At 40.7% G+C, this 12,314-nt stretch overlaps 1 protein-coding gene across 3 annotated transcripts in view; it reads left to right on the top strand.

The window, feature by feature from the left end:
- Positions 1 to 2,885: 2,885 nt before the first annotated feature.
- The window catches only part of ZNF518A (zinc finger protein 518A), a 76,787-nt gene continuing 67,358 nt past the window's right edge, over positions 2,886 to 12,314 (top strand). For 2 of the 3 annotated variants that reach the window (XM_031652601.1, XM_031652602.1), the window contains exon 1: positions 2,886 to 4,562. The gene's annotated coding sequence lies outside the window, so the exon portion shown is untranslated. The remainder of the gene's footprint in view (positions 4,563 to 12,314) is intronic. The other variant, XM_031652600.1, reaches the window with a different exon arrangement.

Genomic DNA, 12,314 nt, shown 5'->3' with positions numbered 1-12,314 from the left:
CCCTGTCTCTACAAAAAAATTAAAAAATTACCCGTGTGTGGTGGTGTGTGCCCCTAGTCCTAGCTACTTGGGAGGCTGAAGTGGGAGGATCACTTGAGCCTTGGAGGCAGAGGCTGCAGTAAGCCAAGATTACATCACTGCACTCCAGCCTGAGCAACAGAGTGAGATTCTGTCTCAAACAAAGAAAAAAGAAATGAAGTCTTGTTTACTTCATTGAGTAAATGTTCACTGAAAACTCACTATGTGCCAAGCATGTTCTCAGTATGGGGGATTCACAGGTGATAAAGACAAACATGGTTCCTACTTTTCCATTATTATGAAGACTAAATTTTTTAAAAATTTATTTTGCAGATGTGATCAAATGAAATCTATGCTTTATCTTGAATCATTTACATTCAAAAATACTTAATCCTGCAATAAAATGTTAAAAAGTCACAGATGTTACAGAGTTAGGGTTGAAAATGAGCTCATCAATTCCAAGATGCACATTATTTTACATTTTGACATCTCTAAAATCAGTCACATCTTACAATGTGATCAGACTAGACAGCAATGGAGATGGAGTTGGCACTGCCTATATGTGCATCAAAACTTCAAAACTCAGAATGAGCACAAGGGGCTTGGAAGAAAATCCCAGGTTCAATAGTAAAGGCACCATTGTAAGGATTTTTTTTTTTTTTTTTTTTTTTTTTGAGTAGAGATGAGATATTGCTATGCTGACTGACCAGGCTGGTCTCAAACTCCTGGCCTCAAGCAATCCTCCCATCTGGGCCTCCCAAAGTGGTGGGATTACAGGCGTGAGGCACCACACCCAGCCTTAAGGATTTTTGATGATTCAAGGTTCAATAAAACATAACAGTTGAAAGTTTTCATTTATTATAGGTGAGGAAAATGAAATTTAGAGTGGTCACATGACTTGCCCTAATTCACAAAGCTGGAGAGGTAGAATAGAGTCCAGGTTGGTTTTCTACAGTCATTCACTCTTCTACCAGTGTACAGTTATATGGAGGAAAAGGGGTGTCATACAAAATAAGTAGGTAAGAAGATGGCTCTAGTTTTGTAACCATAAGCAAGGAACTTAATCCGTCCTTGCCTCAGTTTCTCCATCTATTAAAACAGGGATTTAACAAACCTAACTCACAGTACTGTTGTAAGCATTAAATAAGATATGTCTGGCAATTGTCACAAAGATTGGCATATGTTAAGTACTCCATAAATGTCAATTATTTGAGATCAGACTTTACATTTATTATACACTAAGTCAAGCCCACATATAGTTGTTTGTCTAAAGCACTAGAAAACTAAATAAACTGGTCAAATGTTTGAAGTGATAAATACAACGAAAATTTCCACCTTAACAATGTTTTGTCCAGGTACTGTGCCAAGAACCCAGTAGACCTACCTGCAAGAAACCAAACAAAAAGCAAGATTCCACACTGGCATGATGATCAAATTACGTACTTCAATATGTGTGAATGCATTTATAAGCACAATCTCAATACATAAACAGGGAGCAAAATATTTAATGTATAAACAGATCATTTCTTTTTGCTTTATTTAAAATACTATATCAGAATCACCCGAGGAACTTGATAAAAATTTTTTTAAAAACTATTATAACTACGTATATTAAGCCTGGTTAAAACCACAAGTTTTAGAGGTTTAAGCCTTACTAGCTCAGCTCTTCTAATTTTGAGAGTTTCAGTGAAAATCTAAATTATAACACAGTATGTGGAGTAAACTTGCTTTAAATATTAGCTTCTACATTGTTTCTATAAAAATAGTAATCTTCTGTCTTTTAATATCAACTCATCACATATTAAATATTTCAGTTAAATCAAAATTTCAGTTGAAATCTTCAATGTAAAAAATACAGTTACGCGCTTAAAAAGTAATTTTAACCACTAGGAAATGTTAATGATTAACTCACATTTGTTTCTGTTTCACTCCATGACAAAACCTACAGGACACCCTGCAGAGAGGAAAACTCACATTAATATATCCAGAATTTTATTTTCAGAAGCTTCTGGTAATGAAAACTTTATTATGAGGTGTCTTCATGTTACCACCGCACAGTAGCAAAGTTAAAATATTCTAAAGATTAGTCTATTTTCTCATACTGGTTTTTTTTCTAATGCTTTTGCTAACATGTTGTCTAAATTTAAACCTTAAAACGATCACATGACCCAATATGCGAACTCTGCCTATTAATTCTAATACTTTTAATAACAGTTTGCTTATGTTTGAGACTTAAAAAAAAACAAAACAACATACTGCACTATGCCCATCCTAGATATTTTCTAGGATCAAAGTCTATCTGGAGCAGGGCAGGCTGTGGTTGAGGGTGGTTGGGTCAGCAGGTAAGAGCCTTATGATCAGCTCTGAGCGCCTCCACGGTGAGGAGCACCCAGAATTAAGAGAGACCAGGCACCAAAGGGTGGGGTAACTCAAGGTTCCATTTAGAAGACTCCAGCCTCAGCCGCCCGTGACTCCTCGACGAGCCCCACCTCTCTAGGTTCCAGCATCCGGCCCGCCCCTTCCTCCCAGGCTACCACGGTATGGCCCGCCGAGCTCCCGGGCCGCGGGAAGTGACGGAAACAAAAACTTGGTACACAAAGAAGGGCTGGGTCAGAAGTGAGGCCCCACCCTGCCAAGAAGGACGAGTTTTCTAGAAAAACTTAGCGGCAAGTTAACGGGAAGCGCGACAACAGAGTTCCTAGGATTGTGGGGGGCACCCTGCCGCCAGAAAATCTCATCCTTTGTCCTTTGAGAGGCCTCCTTGAAGCCGAAGGCTCTAAGTGCCCCTGGGCAACCCTTAACCCGATCTCCATTTCGGGCCCTCACTGACGGCAGCCATGACAGTTGCATCGGAAATATCGAATAGCAGCGGCCAGAGTCTCCCGGAAGTGACGCAACGCGGAGGGATCCGCGTTCGGCCGAGGGAGACCGAAGTGAACTGATTCCCGGAAGCGGCTGCAGCTGGGCAGCTGGTGGCGGGGCGGAGGAAGGTTGGGGAGAGAGGTTGTGGGTCTTACAACCAACCCCAACGCGTTTTACGTGTCGGGCGGGCATTGTGCTGAACACCTGATTGGCAAGCCATTTAATCCCTTCCTTACTACAATCCCAGCAGTCAGGAATTTATTACTTCCATTTTACATATGGGGAAACTAAGGCTAAGAGAGGGCGAGTAAATTTGTCCGAGATCGTATAGCTGGTACTTGGTGGACGTGGTGTAACTCAGACACCACATTCTCTGTGGTGACTCCCTCTTGTAAAACCAGAGCTGCTGGCCCTTGGCATCCTGGTAAGCTCCTTTAAGTTAGGCACTCTGTGGCCCGGAGAGGGGCCAACCTGTAGCCAGTGTGCTTTTTATGGTGAACACAAGGCCGAATGGTGTGCCTGGGTCCCCTTGGCTGAACCTCAGACTTCACTTGGTCTCTGACACCTCACCTTTGCAGCACTCTCCCTGTGTTTGCAGCGCTGGGTAGCTGAGGAAACTGTCAATGATTGCTAGGCTCTGGGGAGCATTTTAACTCTGATTAGGCCCTTTTAAATCCAGGACTAAGATAGTTGGAGGCCTCTATCATCAGATACTCTTGCTGGCCTTAACAGGGGGCCAAGGATCATAATCTTGGACTTTCCACCAGATCAAGTGTTTGTTTGGCTTCTGTTTCTTTAGAATATGACTGAAAACCAATCTATTGTTTAATCTTCTTTCTGCGTTAACCAGTACTCAAAGTGTGAATAGCCACTAAGGCTATGTTTTTGTAAAAACAAATTATGCATAGAAAAAACACAGGAAATACATCAAAATTAACAGTGATAGTGTTTGAATAGCAGGTGATTTTTTTCTCTCTGCTTTCTCGGTTGCATATCTGCTATAATACCTTTTTAAAATAGAAAAATAAGCAAACTGGCTGTGGTAAAAACATTTTTAATTGCCTGCCGTTGTAATGAAGGCAAAGGCATGTTGTCATATTTTGACAAATGACCGTCCTTGATACAAATCACATAGGGAAATCCTGTTTGACTAGAAAAGCATTGGATTTTTGTGAGTCGGTGTATTCTCAAAATTTTTGATGTTTTGTTTTGGTTCTATAATCCTCACAGGAAAAGTAAAAAAGCAAATTGATGTTTTTCACACACTTTCGTATGAGAATATGCCACAACCAAAAGTCATATCTAAAACAAAGTTTCAGAGGGCATGGAATGTGGGGCCTTTGGGTACTTAAAATGCTGGAGAACAAGTATAAAAAGCTATTTTTATTCTGGCTGCTTTGGGGTACAGTTTTAAGCAATTTATTTCAGACTGCCAAAGAAAGCTTCATTCTTTATGCACATACTCTGCTTCCCACTATTGCTTATTAGTGACTTCTAAAGCAGTGACAAAACAAGAAAAAGAAGATAGAAGGGAAAAATGAGAAGTGATCACGGGAAGAAGAAAATGTGGAGGAACAAAGACACATGGTGATATTGGGGTTGGAGTTACTTTGGAACTCCAGGGTGGCATGTAACAGCCTTCTTATCCAAGTCCTGGCACAGGCCTGGTTACCTACTAAAAGGTAAGTTAGCATCTATGATGTTCCCGCTCACATACTCAGCACCCACGGTGATAACTCTTACTAAAAATTCATCTTGATGCTCATTCAAATTAGACATATATTTTAACAAAAATGGAGTGGTTGAACAAAAAGAAATGTAAAGTAATATCTCATCACTTTTCCTGTTTTTTTCTCTTACCATGTCATTCATTCATCCTGTGGTTAGTAGCATAACTATAAACTGGAAGTTTTGCCTGCATTATTATAAAGCAATAACTATGAAACACCAAAGTGAGGTGCTGACAAGATGCATATTTTCCAAAGAAATGTCTTTACGTTAGTCTGACTTTGATGAGAAGTTGTTGTGATGGGATTAAATGTGCAACAATTTTATTAGAGGAAACGCCTGTGAGAGAGAATGGGAGGGAGCCAAGCAAGGCTGGGAGAGGATGCAAGTCTGAAACTAAGTGAAGGAGAAAGGGAGAGAAGGGTGGTGGAAGTTTCCTAGACTGCCAAATAGTCTAAGCAAGATTTAGAAAGGCTATTGGAAATTCTCAAGCCAAAATCACCTGCCAGAGGAGTCCTTCTTTCGGGAACCAGCTTGCATTATTATCTGTGCTGCTCTCAGTCACCAGCTGGAGCAACCCATGGGTGAAAATGTGGCCAGGGAATTCAGAGTGCAGCAAGCATCTGGGGCCCTTGATCGGTTTTGCTCCCTGTATTGGCAGCCACTGTCCAAGAACTGATTTTGCCACTCTTGGACCTTTCACCAGTTTCATGGGTTAAAAGATGTTGAAAGAGATGAGTTTATGAGGTGAAGTTTTGGGGAGAGCCATTGTTATGCTTCCCCACTCACCTTCAAGTCTAGTGAAGGGAGCTTCAATAGCAATACTCAGAGAACTTGATATGCATTCCCTGCGTTTTGAGAGTTACAGTAGTATTGTGAGTCACATCTGGGAAACCCCAGGGGCAGGAGAGATGGGCCAGTGAGAATTTTGGCATAGGAGTGAAGGAGAGTTGCTATGTTGGGATCGATAGTCACTGCCATAGTTTGTCAAGGCAAATGATGCCTGAGTGTTTCTTGTGCAGCAGATGTGGGCCACATGAAAAAAAGAGGAAGTTTGCCTGAGACTTTTTTGACTCTTGTGTATGGAGAGAATCTGTATGGTATGGATTATTAGAGAAACCATAGCTGCAGATGGAGCAATAGCTGGAGGAATAGAATGCATTGCCTATCTAGAGTGACCAACTTGTCCAGTGTGCCTTGGACTTTCCCTGCTTTAGTACCAAAAGTCCCAAGTCTCAGGAATCCATGTTTGATCATGCTACATGTCATAGGAGTTGCAGCATCCAACAAACCTAAAAATCATCTGTGAGAGTGGGTCAAGTTTAAGTTTCAAGCAGGTCTAGAGTGTAAACCCAGTTTATGACCATGCCAGTGTTAAAGTAGATTTTATCAGAGGATAATTGGAAAATGATGCTAAAGGAAAAACTTCTTCACACTGTTTTTTTGGATCAGTCTTTTGACACAGCCAAAATACCATAGACTGAATGGCTTACACGCAGAGATTTATTTTCTCATCGTTCTGGAAGTTCAAAGTCCAAAATCAAGGTTTTGACCAATTTGCTTTCTGGTGAGGGGCATTCTTTCTGGGTTGCAGCTGGCTGCCTTCTCACAATATCCTCATATGGCCTTTCCCCGATACATACTCAAGATGAGGAGACATGGGAGAGAAACGGAGAACTTTCTGGTGTATCTTCTTATAAGACACTAATTCTGTCAGATCAGGGATCCACCCTTATGACCTCATTTCATCTTAATTACTTCCTTAGAGGCCCCATCTCCAAATATAGCCACAGTGGGGGTTAGGGCTTTAACATATGAATTTGAAGGGCACACAAACATTCAATCCATCACAGAGTGTGACTCTGCAACACAGAGATACCTTTTTGGGGGAAGAGGGGTCATGAGAACATTAGGTCTGTGTTTATGTCTCACACTCTTAAGGAGGAGTTGCGCTATGGTGACTTTGCAGCCCTGTATCTTTATGAACAAATGTAAATATGATCTCTAGAGATCATTTGTGACACTTTTAGAGCTTTTTAGACATTAATCTTGTCAAGGAAAGTTGGATACCCAGAGGACCCTGTTATTTTTGCATTCTGCAAAGCAGAAGATATCACACACTAATATTCACACTACTGAACTCATGAGGAAACCCACAACAGACTCTGTGTACATAGTGATCAGGACTTGGTCTAAGCCCTGGGGCTTGTATTTAGCTACAGGGACTTAGTAAACAGTGGAACTGTTCTGATAAGAGATATGGTTCTGCTTCTATTTATGAAATTTGATTTTTTTTAAAGTTAACACAGGATTGGTTAATCAGGGAGTATATCCTCTTACATCTTTCTTACAAATATGAACTCAAGTAGTTGTAGGACCCCAGCTTAAAAGGCCAGTATGTTAAGAATGAATTGCTGTTAAACAAAACAAAACAAAAGACAGACATAGATTTGAGCCTCCCTTAGCATCCACTTGATCCTTCCAGAAGGCATAGCTGTTTTTTTAATTCCTTAAGGGGTATAATAGTTGGAATTATGTTCAGCTATGATGAAGTAATATAAATTTCCAAAATAAATTTATTTAAACATGACATAAACTAATTTTTTTCTTTTAAGAAGTCTAGATGAAATCAATTTAGAGTTAGTACAGTTATTCATGGTGTGAGGATTCCAGGCTCCTATCTTGTTGCTCCACTATCTGTGGTGTCCATTTTCCAAGGTCATTTCATGATCTAAGATGGCTGGTAGAGCTGTAGCCATTCCAGTGAACAGGAAAGACTAGGGGATTCAAAGAAAAGCACCGTTGTTTCATTTAAGGATGGTTCCCAAATGTTACACACAAGCTTCTGCAAGACATGTGGAAAGGGTAATATTTTATTTTCTGGTAAGCCAGTGCCCAGCTGAAAAATTAGTTTTTATTACTCTATAACAAGGGTCAGCAAATGATGGCCAATTGGTCAGTTGCCTGTATTTGTAAATAAAATATTGGAACACAGTCATGCCCATTTTACCTGTCGTCCATGTCTACATGTTCTTTTAAACTATTTTATTGACATAATTCACATTATACAATTCACCCACTTAAAGTGTAAAATTCAGTGGCTATTAGCATTCACAGAATTATGCATCTATCACCACAATCAATTCTAAAACATTTCCATTGTCCTGAGAAATGCCACAACCTTTAGGTATCTCTCCAGTCCCCCATATCCACCACCCCAATCTTTCTGTCTCTATAGATTTGTCTACTTTGGACTTTTCATGTAAGTGGAATCATACAATAATATGGGTCTTTTGTGACTGGCTTCTTTCACTTAGCATAATGTTCTCAAGATTCATCCATATTGTAGCATGTATCAGTACTCCATTTCTTTCTGTGGCCAAATATTCCATTATATGGATATACCACAGGGTGTTTATTCATTCATCAGTTGATGGGCATTTGGGTTGTCTCTTTCTTTTAGCTATTGTGAATAATGCTTCTATAAACATTCATGTACACATTTTTTTGTGGACCTATGTTTTCATTTCTCTTGGGTATATTCCTAGGAGTAAAATTACTGGGTCTTATGGTAAATGTACGTTTAACCTCTTTTTTTTTTTTTTTTTTTTTTTTTGAGACAGAGTCTCAAATGTCTGTCCATTGATGCAAAAGAACTCATGGTATTAATTTAAATGCCACATACTGGTTCTTTAGAAATCATTTCCCTCCTCCTTTAGAAATCACTTCTTCCGCCGGGCGCGGTGGCTCAAGCCTGTAATCCCAGCACTTTGGGAGGCCGAGACGGGTGGATCACGAGGTCAGGAGATCAAGACCATCCTGGCGAACACGGTGAAACCCCGTCTCTACTAAAAAATACAAAAAACTAGCCGGGCGAGATGGCGGGCGCCTGTAGTCCCAGCTACTCGGGAGGCTGAGGCAGGAGAATGGCGTGAACCCGGGAGGCGGAGCTTGCAGTGAGCTGAGATCCGGCCACTGCACTCCAGCCTGGGCGGCAGAGCGAGACTCCGTCTCAAAAAAAAAAAAAAAAAAAAAAAAGAAATCACTTCTTCCTTCACCTAGGACAAATCACATCACAGATAACTGCACAGGCTCTGTAAATGGTTCTAAGAAGTCTTCAGTGATGACCCTAAGAGCGTATTTGGCTCCCCTCTGGTAGATTAAATGCTACCTGTCCTGAAGAAGGCCCCCTGAGTATTAGTCTTTTTCTCCTACCGTGAGTGACATACTGTAAAAGCATTAGGCATCCAGATGTTCTACTTCTCATTGCTTTTCTAAATGTTTTATTGAGATATACCTTCTACTATAAGATGACTCATTGTTAGGCATTATTTATCAAGCAGCTATGCCAGTTATCAACTGATTGCCTCTCAGCCCCAAATTTGCCTTTTGCCTCATCAGTAAAAATGGACCTGGGTTCTTGAAATATTTCTCCTTAGCCAGTGGGCATGATGTTAATCTTCTAAAGAACTGGGAGCTGGAGAGACATTGTAGGAGGAGGAATTTTTCCTTCCTGGTCCTAGTGGCTTTTATTCTCTATTACTTGACCTCTATTCTCTATTGCTTTTATTTTCTATAGCTTGGCTTGTGTAGTTTTCTCCGGTATGAGGTACCTAAAGGAGGCAGATTTCTCTAGTGGCTACTGTGTCAATTTCTAGACTTGGGTGACAGAGGCATAGCCAGGAGAATGGCATGAATTTGTGCCTTCCCAGGTCACTGCTCTCTTTGCCCACTCCTCAGACCCACAGTGTGTACATGCCCGGAGCCCTGTAAGCTGGCTGTGAGGAGCCCTGCAAGCAACCCTAACCCTGGCTCTAGTGAGCCAGCCACCCAAGCTTTGCCTATGCAGCTGCTCAGAGCTGCCCTTGTCCAAGCCACACACAGAAGCACTAGTTTCCTGTAGCTCCCAGTTCCAGCAGCATCCACAGTGGTGCTCTGTCTTGTTCTGTGCACTTGACTTCCTGCCTAACACCCACCTACCAGTTTGAGCTTGCCTGTACCCTCTGGCTTACCCAACAACTAGGCATAAATACATCTTTGCAACTTTGCATCTTCCAATTCATGAACATTGTATATTTCTCCATTTATTTCATTGTTCTTTGGTGTCTTTTACTGAAGTATTATAGTTTTCTCTACAAATATTTTACTTATTGTTTAAACATCTATTCCTAGTATTTCACATTTTAATGCTATAATAAATGGCATCATCTTTAAGTTTTTAATTTTTGACTGCTTGGAATGCAACAAGTGTGTATATGTTGATTTTGTATATCCAGCAACTTTGCTAAACTTTCTTTTTTTTTTTTTTTTGAGACGGAGTCTCGCTCCCAGGCTGGAGTGCAGTGGCGTGATCTCGGCTCACTGCAAGCTCCGCCTCCCGGGTTCACGCCATTCTCCTGCCTCAGCCTCCCAAGTAGCTGAGACTACAGGCGCCCGCCACCACGCCCGGCTAGTTTTTTGTATTTTTAGTAGAGACGGGGTTTCACCATGTTAGCCAGGATAGTCTCGATCTCCTGACCTCGTGATCCACCCACCTCGGCCTCCCAAAGTGCTGGGATTACAGGCTTGAGCCACCGCGCCCGGCCAAACTTTCATGTTAATTTTAATCATCTATATGTAGGTTCTGTTTAATTTTCTATATCCCAAATTGTATCATATGTGAATTCTTCTTTTCTAATCTTTATGGTTTTATTTATTTTTCTTGTTTTATGTACCAGTGAAGACACAAAATATAATGTTGAAAAGAAATGGTGTTAATGTCTGCCGGGCATAGTGGCTCACGCCTATAATCCCAGCACTTTGGGAGGCCGAGGCGGGCAGATCCCGAGGTCAGGAGTTCGAGACCAGCCTGGCCAATATAGTGAAACCCAGTCACTATAAAAATACAAAAAAAATTTAGCAGGGTGTGGTGGCACGTGCCTGTAGTCCCAGCTACTCGGAAGCCTGAGGCAGGAGAATCTCTTGAACCCTTCTCTTTTCTTTTTCTTTCTTTTCTTTCTTTTTCCAGATAGGGTCTTACTTTGTCACCCAGGCTGGAGTGCAATGGTACAATTGCTGCAGCCTCAAACTCTCAAACTCAGATGATTCTCCCATCTCAGCTTCCTGAGTAACTAGACATCCAGCTCATTTTTTTTTATTTTTTGTAGAGATGGGGTTTTGCCATATTGCCCAGGCTGGCCTCAAACTTCTAGGCTCAAGAAATCTGCCCACCTCAGCTTCCCAAAGTGCTGAGGTTACAGGCTTGAGCCATCGCGCCCAGACAAAAGTTTGGAATTTTTCAGTCTGGGCCTGGAAAAGACAGATTAGTCTTTCTCAACTGATAGAGATATGAGGGTAGATGAGATGCCATGAAAGACTTAGAAACAATAACATTCTTTACTACCAGGACAAAATTTTTTTTTGCAGTGAGATAAAGCTGATATGTAAAGAGAAGCTGAGATAGGAGATTGATGGGAAGAGATCTGAAAATTTTTATATCACTGTTTCTGGGATCTCCTGAGACCCAGTATTATGGTGTACCCTTTCAGTAGTTGTGTATTCAACCCTTCATTTCATTATGAAGAATATCATACCTTGATATTTTTTCAATAAATTTGTATTTTCAGCCTAGTTTGTTTGCAACCATAAGGAAGTCTCATTGCATACATGATTGTTGCAAAAACGTACAAAAAATTATCAAGCAAAAAGCAAGGATTTTCTCCTCTCCTTCTACCTTACTGTTCTCATTATGGTATGAACTACTCACAACAGTTTTCTTAATATCTTTCCATGTTCATTCTATGCCTATTACACATGTGAAATTATAGCTTTATAAACTACTTTCATCACTATTTCACTCAGTGTTATATTGCAGAATTCTGTGTCAGGATACAGAAAATACACTTTTGTCTTTTTAGTAGACGTGTTGTATGGTTATGCCCCTATATGTCTAACTAATTTCCTATTGATAGATATTCAAAAGATGTTCCCAATTTAATTGGTGTTACAAAACAAAGGTATATAATTATTTGCTTCATTTGTTAATTCAACAGAAATATATTGCCCATATTACATGCCAGACAATTTTCTTGGCAAGTAATTTTTCAAGCTTCTACTGGTAGAGGGGGGAAGAAATAAACAAGAAAACAAATATGTGTGAACTAAATAATTGCATCTAGTGATAAGTTCTGTGAAGACAAATAAAACAGGGAGATTTCATACAAAGGGAAAGATGTGGGTGTAGAACTTCTTCAGAAGGGGGATCTGGGGAGGTAAGCAGTGGCTCATACCAATGGAGTCCCAGTGCTTGAAGAGCCAAGGTGAGAGGATCACTTGAGTACAGGAGTTTGAGAACAACCTGGACAACATAGCAAGACTCTGTCTCTACAAAAAGTTAAAAATAAAAAAGTTAGCTGGGCATGGTGGCATGCTCCTCTAGTCCCAGATATACAGGAGTTCAGGAGGCTGAGGTGGGAGAATTGTTTGAGGCCCGGCCCAGGAGATGGAGACTATAGTGAACCGTGATCGTGCCACCCCAGCTTGAGCTACAGAAGGAAACCCTATCACTTAAAAAAAAAAAAAAAAAAAAAAAAAAAGGAGGAGGATCTGGGTCATTTCTGCTGCAAGGTGGGTGATATTTGGCCTATATCCTGAATAATACAAAGGAATGGGCCCTGTGTGATCAAGGCAGATGAACATGGAAAGCAAAGATCCTAAGGCGGTAACAA

Source organism: Papio anubis, chromosome 11, assembly GCF_008728515.1.
Source record: "Papio anubis isolate 15944 chromosome 11, Panubis1.0, whole genome shotgun sequence".
Lineage (NCBI taxonomy): Eukaryota > Metazoa > Chordata > Mammalia > Primates > Cercopithecidae > Papio > Papio anubis.
The sequence above is the reverse complement of the archived record's forward strand: the minus strand, read 5'-3'. Positions and strand labels throughout refer to the sequence as shown.